The sequence below is a fragment of the Rutidosis leptorrhynchoides genome, chromosome 4, assembly GCF_046630445.1.
Source record: "Rutidosis leptorrhynchoides isolate AG116_Rl617_1_P2 chromosome 4, CSIRO_AGI_Rlap_v1, whole genome shotgun sequence".
Taxonomy (NCBI): domain Eukaryota; kingdom Viridiplantae; phylum Streptophyta; class Magnoliopsida; order Asterales; family Asteraceae; genus Rutidosis; species Rutidosis leptorrhynchoides.
In genome coordinates this window covers 171202162-171220074 of record NC_092336.1, presented here as the reverse complement: position 1 = coordinate 171220074, position 17913 = coordinate 171202162, and the positions used below count along the sequence as shown (strand labels likewise).

The 17913-nt window shown below is 37.3% G+C and overlaps 1 non-coding gene across 1 annotated transcript; it reads left to right on the top strand.

The window, feature by feature from the left end:
- The first annotated feature begins 16637 nt into the window (after positions 1-16637).
- Positions 16638-16743, top strand: LOC139845932 (small nucleolar RNA R71). The gene has a single exon (XR_011758684.1). It is a non-coding gene; the product is annotated as a small nucleolar RNA R71 (small nucleolar RNA).
- The last annotated feature ends 1170 nt before the right edge of the window (positions 16744-17913 follow it).

The following is a 17913-nucleotide window of genomic DNA, read 5'->3' as shown; positions in this document are numbered from 1 at the left end:
CCGGGTCGTTACAGTACCTACCCGTTAAATAAATTTCGTCCCGAAATTTTAAAATTGTACCTATTTTGCGTTCTCGGGAAACAAATGTGGGTACTTTTGTTTCATCTGATCCTCTCGTTCCCAAGTAAACTCGGGACCCCTTCAAGCATTCCAACGAACCTTAACGATTGGTATGTTGCTCTGCTTGAGTTGTTTAACTTCACGGTCCATGATTTCGACTGGTTCTTCTATGAATTGTAGTTTCTCGTCGACTTGGATTTCTTCAAGAGGAATGGTGAGGTCTTCCTTTGCAAGACACTTCTTAAGGTTTGAAACGTGAAATGTATTATGTACTCCGGCGAGTTGTTGTGGTAATTCGAGTCGATAAGCTACCGGTCCAATGCGTTCGATGATCTTGAACGGGCCTACATACCTTGGGTTCAGTTTACCTCTTTTTCCAAAACGTATTACACCTTTCCAAGGTGACACCTTTAACATAACCATGTCACCGATCTGAAACTCTAATGGTTTCCTTCGGACATCGGCGTAGCTCTTTTGGCGACTACGGGCTGTTTTCAATCTCTCCTTGATTTGCACTATCTTCTCAGTAGTTTCATGGATGATCTCGGGTCCAGTTAATTGTCGATCTCCTACTTCGTTCCAACAGATAGGGGATCTACACTTCCTTCCATATAGTGCTTCGAATGGTGCAGCTTTAATGCTCGCATGATAACTATTATTATACTAGAATTCTGCTAATGGTAGATATTTATCCCTTCCGTTTCCAAAATCGATCACACATGCCCTAAGCATGTCTTCAAGAGTCTGAATTGTTCTTTCACTCTGCCCGTCAGTTTGCGGATGATATGCGGTACTCATATCCAAACGAGTTCCTAGGGCCTCCTGTTGTGATTGCCAGAACTTTGATGTAAATCTACTATCACGATCGGATATAATGGAAATAGGTATTCCATGCCTTGAAACAATTTCCTTTATGTACAGTCGTAATAGTTTCTCCATTCTATCTGTTTCCTTTATAGGCAAGAAATGTGCAGATTTGGTGAGTCGATCAACTATTACCCAAATGGTGTCATAACCCCAGGCAGTCTTAGGTAACTTTGTGATGAAATCCATGGTAATACCATCCCATTTCCATTCTGGGATTTCTGGTTGTTGAAATAACCCTGACGGCTTCTGGTGTTCTGCTTTAACTTTAGAACAAGTTAAACATTCCCCAACATATGTTGCAACGTCTGTCTTTAAATTAGGCTACCAATAATGCGTCTTAAGATCTTGGTACATCTTTCCAACTCCAGGATGTATCGAGTATCTTGTCTTGTGCACCTCATTCAATATCAACTTCCTTAATCCACCCAACTTCGGTACCCAAATACGGTTTGCAAAATATCGAATTCCGTCTTCCCGTATAACGAGTTGCTTCGCATACTTCTTCATTATTTCATTTCCTATGTTTTCTTTAGTAAGAGCTTCTCGTTGAGCCTCTTTGATTTGTGAGTTGAGATTCATGCGAATTTTTATGTTCATCGCTCGTACTCGAATTGGTTCTCGTTCCTTTCTGCTTAAAGCGTAGGCCACTACATTCGCTTTCCCGGGATGATAGCGAATCTCACAATCGTAGTCGTTTATCAGCTCGACCCACCTACGTTGCCTCATGTTCAGCTGTTTCTGATCGAAAATATGTTGAAGGCTTTTATGATCAGTAATAATGTATGCTAGCTTACAAATAAGATTCCCTCTTATCTAGGGCAGATCTAAGGCTGATAACGATATTGATTTGATGTGTATTTACCAATAGTAAATACGTATAGATGATGGGTATGATACGGTAAAAGAAGCTCAAAATCGGGTTTTTATTTTGGGTCCAACCGGGCCAAAAATAAAATTTTAAGACATTTTTAATAAAGCAATGTTAGCCCAAAAAGGGGCTCTGCCCCTTGGACCCCGCCAGGGGTTGCCACCCCTTGGACCCCGCTTATCGGGGGCGCTGCCCCCGAACTCCCGTCATAATCAAGATAAGTTCAAACAAGTGTGCACTCCACACTTCCCCAAACTTGTTCGATATTTATCAAGATTATTTTGGTTACAAATTAATCCCATTACACTTAAATCATATTGGTGACATAAATCACAACACATTATAGATTGTAAGTATATATGTCAAAGAACGTTACATATAGTTATCGTTTTGAAAACTTAAGTTAGTGGTCTCAAAGTATACTTATAACTCATTGTTGTTAGTTCACAATGAAATGTTAAACCATCCTTAAATCATGTTAAATATGTATAGATATGTACATATACATAATCGAATAATTATCGTGTGTTATATAGTTCGTGATATCATCGGTCAAACGTTGTGTAAAACTCTTTTCAAAAATATAAATCTCAACAGTTTGGATTGCTTATCATGTTGGTAAGGTTTAATTTATGTAAATATTAATCTCATAAGTATAGAACGATCGGAAAATTCCGGGTCGTTACAATAACCAACGGTGAGAATGGTCATGTGTGATGTGAAATTTCGATTTCGCGGGATGTTATCATCTTGGCGGTGAGAATGTGGAGGTGAACCCAAAGTGGGGGAGTTTTCACTGCCGTCCGAGAAAGATTCGGGGGTGTATTGTATACCCAAGTATCAGAGTGTACCGTACTAGGCCTAAATAGGTATTCGGAGTACCTAACGAGGAAGAGTGATGGGTTGTTGATGTCGACTCGAGATTGTGCATTACGATTGTGAGTTACAATTCCGGAATGTTATACGTGAAGATTGTGATGATGGGATCGAAGGAAGTGTAAGTCTTCTTATGAAAGGTGGTCGTGTAGTACCGAAGAGCGGTATGAGACCAAATGTGAAGTCTGAGATCTCAGAGTGAGAGAATAAAGCTGTCGTTGCAGGTACTCTCGTAGTAAAAAAATCTGGGTTGTCGTGAAACTTGAACAGTATAATTGAATGGGAACGAATTCGGTATCATGGTGAATACTGTATTTTTCCCTATCGAGAAATGTGTTCTTGGAAAATTGTCAGTGAATTATTCCACTTTATGGATGATTGTGAGACTGGGAGTGTCGGTTTCGATTGTCTCACATAGAGATACGCGGTTGTTGTTTGTTTGCGAGAGTGTGTGCCCTAGTGATGCGACCCGTTGGTTGCGTTTAAATGTTGAGGCCATCCTTAATGGACGGTCTAGGTAGGAGGATTCACCCAGCGTTGGTGAATATTTTGTGGGTCGTGTGGCGAATTGCGAATTTGTTGTGAAAATAGTTCGTTGTTGACGGGATTCTAGTACACGAATAGTTTCTATGCTAGTACTAGGGGGCCGTCTTGTGTGGTTGCGCAGAAGGGGTTTGGAGGAGAAACCCTGTGTCGAGTGTTGATGATTTGTTTAACGCGTGGTGTATTGTTGTCGTCCTGGATTAATCCAGAGACTGATGGTCGAGTGCGGATCGATTGATGGGAAGGGTGTGTTCCCAATATGATTATTTGGGGATACTGAAATTTCATCGTTGAAGGAATGGCCCGATGGTGGAGACAAGGAAGTTGGCTCTTTATATGGAGAACATTCGTGATTGACAGACGATGTGATGTGTTTATGAACCGAAAGTACGAAGTTTTAATAAGGCATGGATCCTTCTCGATTGGATTAATGCAAGACTTGATTCACGGCGTAGTGGACCTAGTAGATCACGTTGGGTGATATAGTTATGGATGTAGTTTGTTGCGAGTTATAGCCGAGAGATTTTGAAGGAATATATGGTGTTTTCTGTATTTCCTAAGTGTGTATTTTGGACGTAGAGCGTATGGGATACCGCTGGTTGCGGTAATGCACGCTAGTGATTATTAGCGTGTGGTGAGATATTCAGGTTAATGGAAAATTGTTATGGACATCGAGTTTGGAGGTATGTCGGAGGACCATTGAGTGTGGGTCCGGTTGGTTAAGTGACGGAGATCACGGGGACGTGATCCAGTTTAAGTGGGGGAGAGTTGTAAGATCCTGAATTTTGTGCATCAGAAAATGTTCCTGAAAGTGTCAGTAAATGTATGCATCAGAAAGCGCTACTAAAAGTGAACCTAACACTTATGCATTTTCAGAATTTACATCAGAATCAGAATCTGTCAACCTCAGTCCCTGAACTTTTAATTTGAAGTTGGAAACTGAAATTCGGTTGAAGAGCTGAAGGTATCGCGTTTGGAACACTTGTATCGCGTTCTGGTGCGTCGCGAAACGCGACAGACTAGGTTGAAACGTGACGGCTTGGAAATCCCCCACCTGACCACTTTATCGCGTATTGGGTGAGTTTGTCGCGTCCTGGGTGTCGCGAAACGCGACAAACTGTCGCGAAACGCGACAAAGTCGCTGAATTGACTTTCTTGACCCATTTTTAAGGGTATATTTTGGGGTGTTTTAGTCTTTTCACATTGTGGACGGTTTGAGTCCTTAAGAACTGATCCAAAGCTCAACCCTATCTCATTTCTCACTCTCTCAACTACACACATTCAATTTAGAGAGAGAAAGAGAGTTCTAGAGAGAGAGAACTTGGTTTGAGGAAGAAGAAGGGTGAATCGGGTCAAGTCGCGAGTATTAAAGTTGTTCATCTCGTTCTTGGCTACGTTTTGGTAGTATTGGTAAGCTCTAACTCCGAATTTCATTATTTGATTTTGATATTCAAATTAGGGTTTGAGCTTGATTTTGTTAGAAACCCTTTAATGGTTGTGAAATGGGTTTGTTGTGGTTAGTAGATGGGTTTTGACCCGTTATTGGTGGATTAGGGTTTGGTGACGAATTTGGTCATGATTTTGGGTGTAATCACTAGATTATAAATGTGTTTGTGTATAGATGTTCATAAGAACATGTTAGTTGGTCAAAATGGGTGTTGACTTTGATTTAGTGTCAAACTAAGATTTGAGTCAAGTTTTGGTGAATCAAGTATGTAAATACTTGATTTAAGTGTTAATTGGTGTTTTGGAAATAAAATCACTAGTCGTTAGTGATTATGGGGCGTTTTATGACTTTGGTCAAAATGAGTAAATTGGAATTGGGTCAAATTTGAGGATGACACTAATTTGGATTAAATGGATGTTAAACGCTTTTGTTAAGTGTTAAACGGTGTTTGGATGTAATTACACGCGAGAAGTAAATTGAGGTTTAAATGATATTTTAACATAAGTCAAACCTGGTCAAAAGCAATATGGGTCAATATTGCACGTGTTGGGGTTTTGGTGTAATTGGCATTTGAAATGATTACTACCTAAATAGTAATTTAGTGTTAAGACCTAGGTTGGGTCTAATTGGGGTAAAGTATGATTTGAGTTGAATTGTACTTTGTTGTGTTGGTTTGAATTACCACCCGAAGTGGTAATTGGTTTGTGTCCATTAGGTGTTAAATGGGCGGGTTTTGGCGAGCAAGGTTTGATCCCTCGGCTAAGGGATGTTTGTGTCGAGTTCTCTTTTAGAGAATGGCTATTTATGTGTATATTGTACCTATGTGTGATATAGGTGGTTACTTGCTCAGATTTGAGGACGGAGATCATGTTATACATGACTTGTGCGGACATTCCAAGGTGAGTGGAATAATTATGCGTATATGTATATGGCGTGTTTATTTGTGAATGTTATGGTATGAACCACGAGCCAGTAGTGCCATAGCATGATGTGAACCACGAGCCGGTAGCACTATAAACAAGTGTGAACCACGAGCCGGTAGCACTATAAAATGAGATGTGAACCACGAGCCGGTAGCACCGAAGTGTGAACCACGAGCCGGTAGCACTATAAACAAGTGTGAACCACGAGCTGGTAGCACTATAAACGAGTGAGACTCAAATGCATATGGTGTGAACCACGAGCCGGTACCACCATAGCGTTATGGTTAACCATATTATGTTGTTGGATTTTGTTTAGCATGCTATACGTTTATATATATTGTGTTGAGTATATGCTAATGTGGCATTGTGATAGTGTACGAGTTGTTAGCATTATGAGTATGACGGCATGCTATTTGAGTTATATTTTCGTATGAGGTATTTGGTGGGTGCGATTGCAAATAGATGGGTTATATATGTGTATGTATAATTATTGCACTCATTAAGCTTTGCTTACCCCTCTCGTTGTTTACCTTTTTATAGGTATTGTTGACGCGGAGTTACCTAGTTGCTAGACTAGGATTGATAGACGTTTCTTAAGCTTGGAGGATTAGTTTTTGGATATTCGGACGCGGAATGGGGGGATTTGATAGTCCTCGGGATTATGCTCTTGGTATCGGGTTGGGTTATTGAGTATTAACCCGTGTTTGTGCGATTGGATTATTATTACAAATGTTTTTGTAAGGTGTCATTTGGGAACCAAGGGTCATTGTATGTTGTTAAACGTAACGTCACGATTAATGTTTTTGGTTAAAACAAAGTTGAAATTGTTGCGTACTAATGGGACCTAACTTATAAAAAAAAAATGTGCTTCGTTTTCGGTAAATGGATTTGGGGTTGTTACAATTTATTTTAAGTAATAATTTATTTTTAAATTCTATTAATTTCATTATGTATACCTTTATGTTTTTTGCTTTTAATATGGGCTAAAAACCCTATAGTGTCTGCTTACAAATGAGGTAAAAAGCATTCAGACTGCCTTTGTCCACTTTCAGCTGTTGACTGACATTATGAAGTCGTCAGCTGACTGACAACCAGCCGCCAACTTCATCAGGACTGAGACCATAAAACAGTTTAATTTTTGATGGAATTGTATATCGGGTGTCCACCAAAGTTTATTGTTTTGTGTTTATAGGCCACCTATATTTGAAAATGATTATTAGGTCATCAAAGTTCATATGTTGTTACATATACACCAAAATCCGACCACAAACACGACTACTCGTGTATCTAGTAACAACTAGTCATTATATATAACTAATGTTAATTATGAAAAGCTTGGTTATTTGTGTTATTTTTTACATTTTTCTAATGGAACTTTAGCCAGATTTGGCACCTATGGAACAACACACGAACTTGAATGACCTACAAAATTATTTTCAAATATGGGTGGCCTATAAACAAGAAAAAATAAACTTGAGTGGCCTACAATTTCATTTTTAAATATGAGTGACCTTGAAATACAAAACAATAAACTTGGGTAGCCTCCAGATATATAATCCCATTTTTATACTATAGTCTGTGGTTGTATGCATGTTAATTTGCAACACCATTTCAGTTATTTGGTTAAACTCTATTTCTTAAATTAAAGACGGAAAATCTATTTCTATAATGAATTAGTTTAAACGTTTTTAATATAAGAGTGGAAAGGGAAATTTGATGCGAATCGCTTAGTTAAACACTCCAACATCCTCATTCGTCTTTTATAAAGATGGAATTATTATCAATACCTTAAAACGGAATTTTAGTAAAATCTGTGTGCTTTAAGCCTAACTGAATTTAAGAAAGTTGTGGTAGCTTCGACCACACATCTGGCTACGATTAGGTCAACAAAACCAATCACAACATGTCAATTTACTTAAGATTATTTGATTTAAAATTAACTTTGTTGATAAAGTGTGACGGTCTGTAATCCACACAAAAATTGGTATTTTACAAATTAAATACAAAAAAAAATAATGCCCAAAGCTTTAACAGAAAAATTGGTATATTTCTAAATTACTTCGTATATTAAACTAAAACAGAAAATATAATAATTCAACTAATATATGAAAATAACTTATAGACTGACACGTGACAGGAATAAAGGAAGAGTTGACACGTGACATGAATTAATCAGAAGTTGACATGTAGAATTTTTATCACGTGTTTTATATGTATGTATGTATGTATGTATGTATGTATGTATGTATGTATGTATGTACATACATATATTCCATCTCAATTGAACTGTCCGCGGAAAAAAAAACACATTGAGTGTGTTCGGTGTTACTTACTGAAGCTGGTAGCCGGAACTTATAGTTGTAGATTAATTAAAAGAGACATTAAAATATATGGTATATAATTATATAAGGGTCGAATATGTAATTTATCATTTCATAAGCTAATAACTTATTTTATTATCTACTTCTACTAGCTTATTTTTTCACAATTTCTTTTTTCATTAACTTTGAAAATTATGCCACCCTAACAATACTATTTGTTTAAACTTACGAAAAATTTAAGTTTAAGCTCTAATAAACTGTGTGATCAAACATACCCATTATTTTAGGGTAAATTTGGAGAAAGAATATGTAATAAATAATTTTAGATATAATAATGCTCTTAATGTATTTTTTTCAAAAGTTTAAACAAATAATATCGTTTGAGTGACATAATTTTCAAAACTAATGAAAAGAAATTTGTGAAAAAATAAGCTAGTAGAAGTAAATTTGTCTAATGAGTGCCCTAAGAGCATACAATAAGAGCATTATTACATCTAAAATTATTTATTACATATTCTTTTTCTAAATTTACCCTCCATTTTATCACTTTTAATAACTCAAATTTAGAGGCAAATATGAAAAATAATGAAAAACAACATGTCGAAACATTGAAAATTATTTTCGGAATATCAATTTTATATGTAATAATGGTCTTATCATGTGCCCTTAGGGCACAAATTAGATATTTCCATGGGTTTTGCTAACGTATGTCACGGAAGCATACATTAAGGTGCAGTTAATGGACTTCATGTTTCCTAATATATCAAAATTTGTAATTAATGCACGTATAAAAATGATTAAAGTTATATTGAATTGATGTGTATTCAATACAAATATCAATATATTAAGAAACATCGAGTACATTTACTGCATCTTAATGTATGTCTCCATGTCATACGTTAGCAAAACCCTATTTTCATATAGAAATGATTTAATATATCAAAAAAAAAAAACAACTAGACAATTAATTAGGAAATTAATCAAGGATGAATGGAGTATATTGTTTGTTGAGATTTCTACGTATCTATCATGTATATCTATATACCTAGTTTCCTTTTCTGTTATTAATTTATTAGAGGTAATCTATAGTTGGTATTTTGATAGGTTTAGTATTCCTAAATATAAGGAACTCATTCGGGTATATTTATACCTACTTGATCTCCCCCAAATTGAATTGAAAGAATAAAGAAGTAAACCTTTGTCAAGCTAATTCTTTATTGTTTCGTAAAATAGTCAGTTGGGCTACTATCATAACTAAGTAAATTAATTCCATGGTGAATTTCGAGATTGTATATCTTATTAATTTTAAAAGGGAAATAATATGAACCAACATCACAAATTAATAATTATATGTTTTTTCTTGTTTAATAGCAATTCGGGATCACTCAGGGGGACTAAACCACTCACGCATTCATCTCCCACAGATGCCTAACCCACCGTCAACTGCTGCCTAGGAGGAAACCCGGCTCAATCCTAGGGCATGGTCGGCAAAACCCTCCCTTCCCCACTACTCCTGCAACACGATGTGCGGAAGGCACCCTTAGGTGGAATTCAAGGATTAAGGGGCAACCTTGTGCGCAATGCTGCCCCTACGGGAGTCGAACTCCTGACCTCTCGCTAAGAGAGGCAGACCACGATCATATGAGCTACAACACAAGGTTAGTGTTTGTACATTTTGACAAGTCTTACCGAAGCGATAAGGTTGAGTAACTCTAATCAAGAAAGGTATGTGATAAAGCATGGCATATGTGTATGGCAGGCTAGTGAAAAATAGATGTGCAATGAGAACAAGAACCTTCTAATGCTTAAGAATCTTAATTTTTAGAGGTGCAATACCATCTTTTGAGGCATTGTTGGTTCCCTATACATTATGGAAAAATTTCTTGACTTTTCCAAAATGGGTCCTTACAAGGGAAAGCATGGTTGTCCCTTGCCTTCTTTAGATAGAGTGGCGACCAAGTTAGGAATAATCTCCTAACCTTAAGATTTATTTGACCGAGGTTATGGTGCACTAGATTCAATGCCACCGTTCCGTTAGCAAGTATGAATGTCTTTGTACACTTATGTTCGACATTTGTTTCGTGAATGATTGTCAACGAAGCGATCATTACCATGCTAAAGGTGGGGTACACTATCAAGCCACCCAGTTTAAGTTTACGAAGCGAAGGGCTAAGAGAGCCTCGTGGATTTAAGCTTCATAAATACGATATGCCCGAATCGGACGGTTTATTTATGCGGTGTCGTTAGGTCGCAAAACGTCAATTCAGGATATCAACAGAAGAAGTTGATTGTTTAATTTATAATGCTGGGCCTAAATCTATTATTCCTTCCTATGGGTTAGCAACGGCAAATATGACCTAGGGTCGTTCCTTGAGAGGTCGAATTTGAAGCGGAGCTTATTCAGATAATTTAGTAATTAAGATTGGGTTTGTACACAATTTAGTATCCAAGACTAGTGGCCAGGTACACCTTGTGTGGAGAGGCAGGATCCTTTTGGTCCCAATAAATTGGCGACTGTTCGGAAAATCCAACAACCAAGTCCAACCGGTTTATTTTAGACACCACTTTTATCTGGAATATCAAATTGTGTAAAGGCAATAGTTGAGTTTATTTGATTTATAATTGTATTTAAAATATTAAAGCAATATAATTAAAATAAGCTAGCTAGCATGCAACAACTAAGGATAGAGAAGACGTGGTTCACCATGATTTAAGATAACGTAGTGTCGGGATGATTATGAGACACTCCTTGGATAGATATATCTTGGTGTGGACACTAGATTCCCTACTAAGCGGTTTCCCGATTAGTATGTCACGAGGAACTAGGCTTTAAAGATTCTGATCGGATGGACTATGCTCAACTCCCAACGCTTTATCCGGTTTAAGGATATAAGCGGCCCATCTAGGATGCAATGCATACCTTGGGCGCACGAATAAAGCAGCATAGCCTTAGATAGATAATATTCAACCTTTCTTAACACCTTAGTGTATCACCCAAGTGAGTGGTTATGATTGTGTTTCGAATCCCTTTCTGTCAATGGTTTGGTAAAATCTAAGGGTTTGTAAACAAATTAGAACATCTGATAGTTCTCTGTCATCCTTGAAGATTTATAAGCTTAGTTTGTATTGTAGTGCGTTAAACTCCCATTTATGATTTAAACCAGCCCTTACTTAAATCTACCAAATAAATCCCTTAGTTATCCACCATGTACTAGAGTTATAGTGGTTCCATAGCTTCTAACCTTGACCATGCCCAAGTGGTCTTATAGTACATTGACATGAGTCTTATACTCTTGACCAATGTCTTGATCTGGTCCTACGATAATTCCCCATGTACTTTATAGTATTTTCGATGGGTTCATACCTTGACCAATGTATAAACACAGATAACTAATTACCTTTATAATAGTCGACTTTATAAAAGGTTTTAATCACGTTTATTGGTGGAAGGGCGATAATAACGAGGTTTAATATCATAGACAGAAAGCGAGTACGAAACGATAATCATCCCTAACTAACATTATTAAATCATGGCAAACAATCAAGCAATTACTCACTCATCATGGTAACAAACATTTCTAATATTAATAAATCACAAACATCGAACAAGAATATTATAATAAATTAATAAAAGAAAGGATAGATATTACCGAATAATGTCAGTAGAATAACACTTGTATTTCTTCATAATATCCATAGCGTTACAATGGTCGATAGCTTCTACTACTAACTACATACTAATATCCTATTGATCACTAGAGAGCGACAATAGAGAGATAATTACATTTCCTAATCTCTGTACGTTTCTCTCTCTAGAATCTAGAGAGAGAAAGTAGAGAGAGAACTAATCTCCTATAGATCACTAGAGAGCGACTATAGATAGATATTTGAGAGAGAAGTGAAGAATTGGTGTGTTAAAATGGTGGGATGAAGCCCCCATTTATAGGAAATGCTTGGTGGCAAAATTGCAATTAAATTGCTGAAAAACCCCTGGCAGGCCGTTTGGCAGGCCGTTTGGCAAGCCGTTTGCCAAGGCCTTTTTTGATGCCCGTTTGTTAGCAGGCCATTTTCCCTTATGGCAAGCCTTTTGGCAAGGGGTTTGCTGGATCGTAACTTGTCTTTCACCGTTTTTGCTCTAGAATCTTCGTTTCAGCTCCGTTTTTGACAATTTTTGCGCCCACGCATTCGTAATTGAATATCCTATAATGGGAGATTAAGTAAATAAACTTTTCCAAAAATTATAAAATAAGTTATTTAAACGCGAGTTAATCGTCTTAGCCAGTTTTGCTCGTTTTTCCTCGTTTTCATCTGTTTTTATTGATTCTTGAAACATAGCCTTTGTAATTACTAAATCTACCAAATTAACCAACAAAGTGATTATTTTGGCGATAAAGTTTTGAACTTTATGGTTTTGGGGCTCAATATCGGGGGTAAAAACGTGACTTTTTGGCCGATATCAAATATCCAACACTTAAACTTTGCTTGTCCTCAAGCAAACCTTTCTTTTATTTTGAGTTCAAGGATGCTCCTAAGAGCAGAATCAGACAAACCGTCTTCTAAAAGGGTAGAAACTATCTCTGCAAGCATGAGGGGATGTTACATGACATCGGCTTCCTTACACATGTCACTCAAATCACTCAAGTGTTTGGGGTTCCCAATCAATCTATGAAATGAATTCACCCATAGCCAGTCATGTTGCAAGTATTGTCATAGGCTTGACCAAGAATCAAATCTCCACCGGTTAGATAAGGACGGCACTGATCTTCTCCCTAATCATTCTTTCAAGAGGAAGAGCGGGTTTAAAGGTTGATTTGCAGAGAAAAGTGAAGGTTTTGATATGGCGAAAAGGGTGATTTTGAATCATTTAAATTTATAGAGAGATTCGATAGATTTGGGTTTCAATGAGGATATACTTTTTCTAGGAAAGATGGTACTCTATTTTTGTTGAAGAGTTCCTTTAGAGGGTGCTGATTTTCAGCGAAGACTTTGCTTATTTTTTGCAATCCTCATGGGTCACAATCTTCATTTTCTTGGGGATATATACTCGTATTCGAAGACTTTTCTCTTCTTTATTTTTGAGACTTTGCTCTTTTTTTTATCCCATCTTCATAACTTTGTCTATTTCTTCTTGTGCCCAGAGAGAAAGGTATTTCACCAGAAATAGGTCTTTTTGACCTATCAAAAACCGTTTGAAATTTCGAAATTTTTTGACAAGTGTTTGAAGTAAACTTGGTCGATCTATCTCTTTGAATTTCTAGATGTTGGAAATGAGAAAGGAAAGAGGGTGGAGGGGGTAACGTATTTGATAGTGAATTTGTGGTGAATATTTTCTGATTCATCAACTCTTTAGGGTGAGTTGGTTGGTTTAAATACATGGAGCGGAAACGGAAATGGATGGTTTTTGCCTTCTCTATTCAGAATGATTTCGGAAGGAGTATCGAACCTACACCACGTATGGCGCTTACTAACCATTGGCCTCGAAATGTATGTCAAGTTCAAGTTCTAACTCTAAATGCTAACATCGACACTCTCAACGGAAAATATAGTGAAGCATTAAAAAATGAATGCTTATTGGGCCTTTTTTGGGGTGCCTCACAACAATTATATTGGGTCAATAATGCCTATTCATGCAATGCTCTTTTAGAGAATCGGTTCATCCTTAAGAAGATTTATGTCCTCATTTGTCTTAATTTTAGAACAAACACGCTTGATTTTCGAAAGTACTTTTTCAGAAACTATCATTTAGTCACAATTTTGAAAAATTTACGTTGAGGACAAAGAATCTAAATAGTAGGTATCCTCAAAAAGCTTAGTAAAATTTTAAGTTAAGAACATTTTCCGAGCATCCTATAGCTAATTATGGTGTACTACACCGCTATTCCACACTTAGAGGAACATTGTCCCTAATGTTTATTCTTAGATTTTAGGGATCTAAAATCCCACACTTAGAGTTTGAACAGGTCAGAAAATGTATCTAAGCTCTATATTGGGTTGGAATCCCACACTTAGTGATAAGCTTAGGATAGGGTATAGTTTAAGGATATAACGAAGCAAAATAAACAAACGAAGAGAAAGAAACGAATTACTCCCCTTGGGTGAGGTTGTGAGCTGAGGATCTGAATGTAGACGGAATTGGAACCATCTTCTGCTGGATTCGAATCGGTCTTCTTGAAGTGTACTCGAGCTCATTAGGGCGTTCTCATCCTCCATACAACATCCACCAATACTTGAAATGAAATAATCAAAGGGTTTCCTTGTCGTTTCATCGTTATTCAAAGAGTCTCCACCACATGCATCAATAACTTTCTATTACTTGTAAAGATAGAAAACATTAATCCTAGACAGGTGATTAAGCTTTGGGCCATAGGCTCACTGATTTACGTTTTGATGAAAAAGTTATTTGAAACTTGAGGGTTTTAAAAATTAGGTTTTAGAAAATTTAATAAATCAGTGTATGACTAAAAAGATTAATCCCACACTTAAAGTGTTGACTGCCTTTAATTTTAAGAATTTTGAAATAATGTAGCAATTAATTCACTTAAGCCCAAGACAAGTAGGAGAAGCGAATTCGTCCTAAGAAACATTGACAATTTTATTTTAAGTTTCACTTTCTCATTTATTCAATTAACCTAATTATTCTAATCTAACTACTACTAAAGCTATAGAAAATAAACACACGGGTTGCCTCTCGAGAAGCGTTTGTTTTTGTTCGAGTCACGAGCCTGACTCTAGCCTTATTTCTCAGGAAATATAGGTGGCTCCGTTGCATCCATCAGTTGACACAAGAGGTAATATTGGAATATACCAATGGGATTGAAGTGGACATGGAATAAGGTATGTCGAATGAGAGGAGAAGGTGGTTTGAAGTGAATGCTTTGTTTAGCTTGAGATGTAACAAAGCTATCAATTTCTTCTACCTCCTTGATTTGTGCAAGTTGGCCAAACGGGTCCTCGTCACTCCATGATGTATATGTCATTATGTATTTGAGTGATGGTTTATAGGGTAGCCCTGACGCAAAACCCGTCTTTCTTCTTTGTAACTTCAGGTTGGTCGTAATGTTGTACTATAAGGATGGAGGTGTGGTGATGTCCATTGACGTCTCCAATGTGGTAGCAACATTAACAACTACTTCGATGCTAGAATCCTCCATCTCTTTTTTCTCATCTGGGCTTTCCATTTCAATTTCTTCATCCACCTGCTCGTCACTCTGGTTGGGAGTTTCAAGTATAATTGGTTCAGAGAGTTCTTCTAGAACGAAGTCCTCTCCAGTCATTAAAAGATCAAAATAAGGTGGGAGTGAAGATTGGGTAGGTGTAGAGTGGTTATTCTTCTTGTCTTCTACTTCTATCTTCCTCTCTTCATTCTCGGAATATAAGGAGACTTTCCTAGTGGAGATGGTATTTACTTCGCCGTTCCCATCAGAAGGACATACAGACTTGTTGATTTTGAAAGTGACCTCTTCTCCACGGTCTCTCAAGGTGATAGTCCGTAAATAAACATCAACGATCGTTTTGGCTGTATTCATGAAAGGCCTTCCTAAAATGATAGGGGTTTTCATGTCTTCTTTATAGTCCATAACCACAAAGTCGGTCGGAAAAAGGAATTTGTCAACCTTAACCATGACGTTCTCAACTATTCCCTTAGGATATCTAGTAGATTGGTCAGATAGCTGGATACTCATTTTGGTAGGGTTAAGGGTTCCAATTTTGAGTTTCTGGAACATTGAGTAGGGCATCAGATTAATGCTGGCACCAAGGTCAGCGAGAGAATAGATAGTACCAGATTGGTAGATAGAACAAGGAAGGGTAAATCGTCCGGTATCCCCTAGTTTTTCAGGAAAAGTGTTTAAGATAATGGCTGAACAATCCGCGTTCAGCAGGACATTGGGTACTTCGGGTACCTTATCCTTGGATGATAGGACTTTCCTAAAATACTTCTACTATGAGGAGTTTTGGACACAGTGTCCAAAAATTTACCGTCAAGCTTAAAAGATTTCATCTTGTTATGTCTTTGCTTGAGACAGCCCGGAAATGGAATGGGTGTTTTAGGTGATGACTCAATGACTACTACCGAACGGGCATTAGTTAGTTTCTTCTCCTTAGAAGAAACTAAAGGTTGGTTATATGCCACCTTTAAGTCATTTTTAGGACAACCAAGAGAATCGAGACGTTGATTTAGCTGGCTTATTTGATTTTCAAGACTACTCAAGTGATTAGTCATGACTAAGGCAGTTGCGTCTTGTCTTGCTGTGATCATATGGATGATTCACAGTAGGACATCGTCTAGACTTGTCTCTGGTGGGGTAGTGGGTTTGGTAGGTGGGTTGTGTGGATGAGCTAGGATCTTATCAGATGAGATAACATAGTCCTCACATTCAGCTTCGTATGCTTTGGCCAAATGTGGGTCAGTACAATTCTGGCATAATTGCACTTGAGACACATGTTGCGGGAGTTTCTTTAGCTCTCCGACTTCTTTTGTGAGGTTTTCTATTTGGTCTGAGAGAATTTTGATGGTTTTATTTTTGATAAGATCGGAGGCAGAAAGCGGTGTTGGTGATGAAATGTGCTCTTCCGTGTTCCAATCATGATGGTGCATAGTCATCTCCTCGATCAATCTCCAGGCCTCGTCAGCAGTGAAGTTCATGAGGTTACCTTGAGACACAGCATAAAGAGTAGACTTATTGTTCTGATTCAGACCATTGTAGAAGGTCAAAATTTGAACAGAGCTCTCAAGACGGTGGTTCGGGCATCTTCGAAGCAATGTTTAAATCTCTCCCATGCAGTGTAGAGTGATTCATCGGAATCTTGTTGAAAGTTTACGATATCATTCCTAAGTATGATTTGTTTTGATGGGGGAAAGTACTTGATCAAGAAAGTTGTTGCCATTTCCTCCCATGAGGTGATAGAGTTGGGTTCTAACCCCTCGAACCAGGTTTTTGCATGAAGAGTTAAGGAATAGGGGAACAGATATAGATGAACTATATCTTATTCAACCACGTTTTGTTTATATGAGTTGGATAAGGAGAGGAATCTATCTAAGTGAGTGTTGGGATCGTCAATTGGTAAGCCATGGAATAGTCAGTGATTCTGAATGAGTTGTATGATGCTATGCTTAAGCATAAATGACACTTCGTGAACTTCTGGATAGAGTATCAGTCCTCCTCGTCCTTCTAACGAGGGTTTGGTGATGTCAGTGAGAGTGATGCGTGCGGCCATCATCGAACTATCGGCAGATAAGTGTGGATCTCGTCGGATGGTTACAATGTATGATATCGGATAGAAGAAAAGATGTGTCGGAAGAATTCTTAGCAGTTTAAGTAGGTTAAACCATCCTAAAGGTTCACTAATAAGGAAGTCCATTATAAAATTTTTAATTAATCTAAATTACGCTAATATTATCTAACCTAACAACGGTAAACTAGTAACTTCTGACAAAGCTAGTCTCAGTCAAAAGTGTAAGGACCCTGGATTTTCCAACTTATTATTATTAATATTTATTATTAATGCTTGCACTTTAATAATGTATGTTTATACATTTTACTTGTTACTGTAATTGACTTTACATGTCCCGACTCGTCTTTGTGACACACGTGCTTTTCACGAATAATATTTCGAATATTATTTACGTTCATGATTAATTTTTATTAATTATTTTTAATTAACTAATGTAACTAGTTAATTACTTGAGCTATATTTATTTAATTTGTTACTTACTTGGACTTGGGCCTTTATTAATGGTTATGGACTTGGAAGCCCACCCTACTTATCTTAATGGACTAGTTGAGAGCCCAACACATTACTAGTAACTTATTAAGTTTAAACTTGGATTAATTAACTTAAGTTGGAGACAAAGTACTACAAGCATGCTAGAAACTCTTTCCCATACATTTAACTTTATACCATTCTAAGCTTACACCCTTCCCCCATGCATGAAATTTGAAGCTTGACTTGCTTCTTTGAGCCATTGGAAACCGTCGGCCAACAATGGGGAGGAGGGAGTTCATTTTT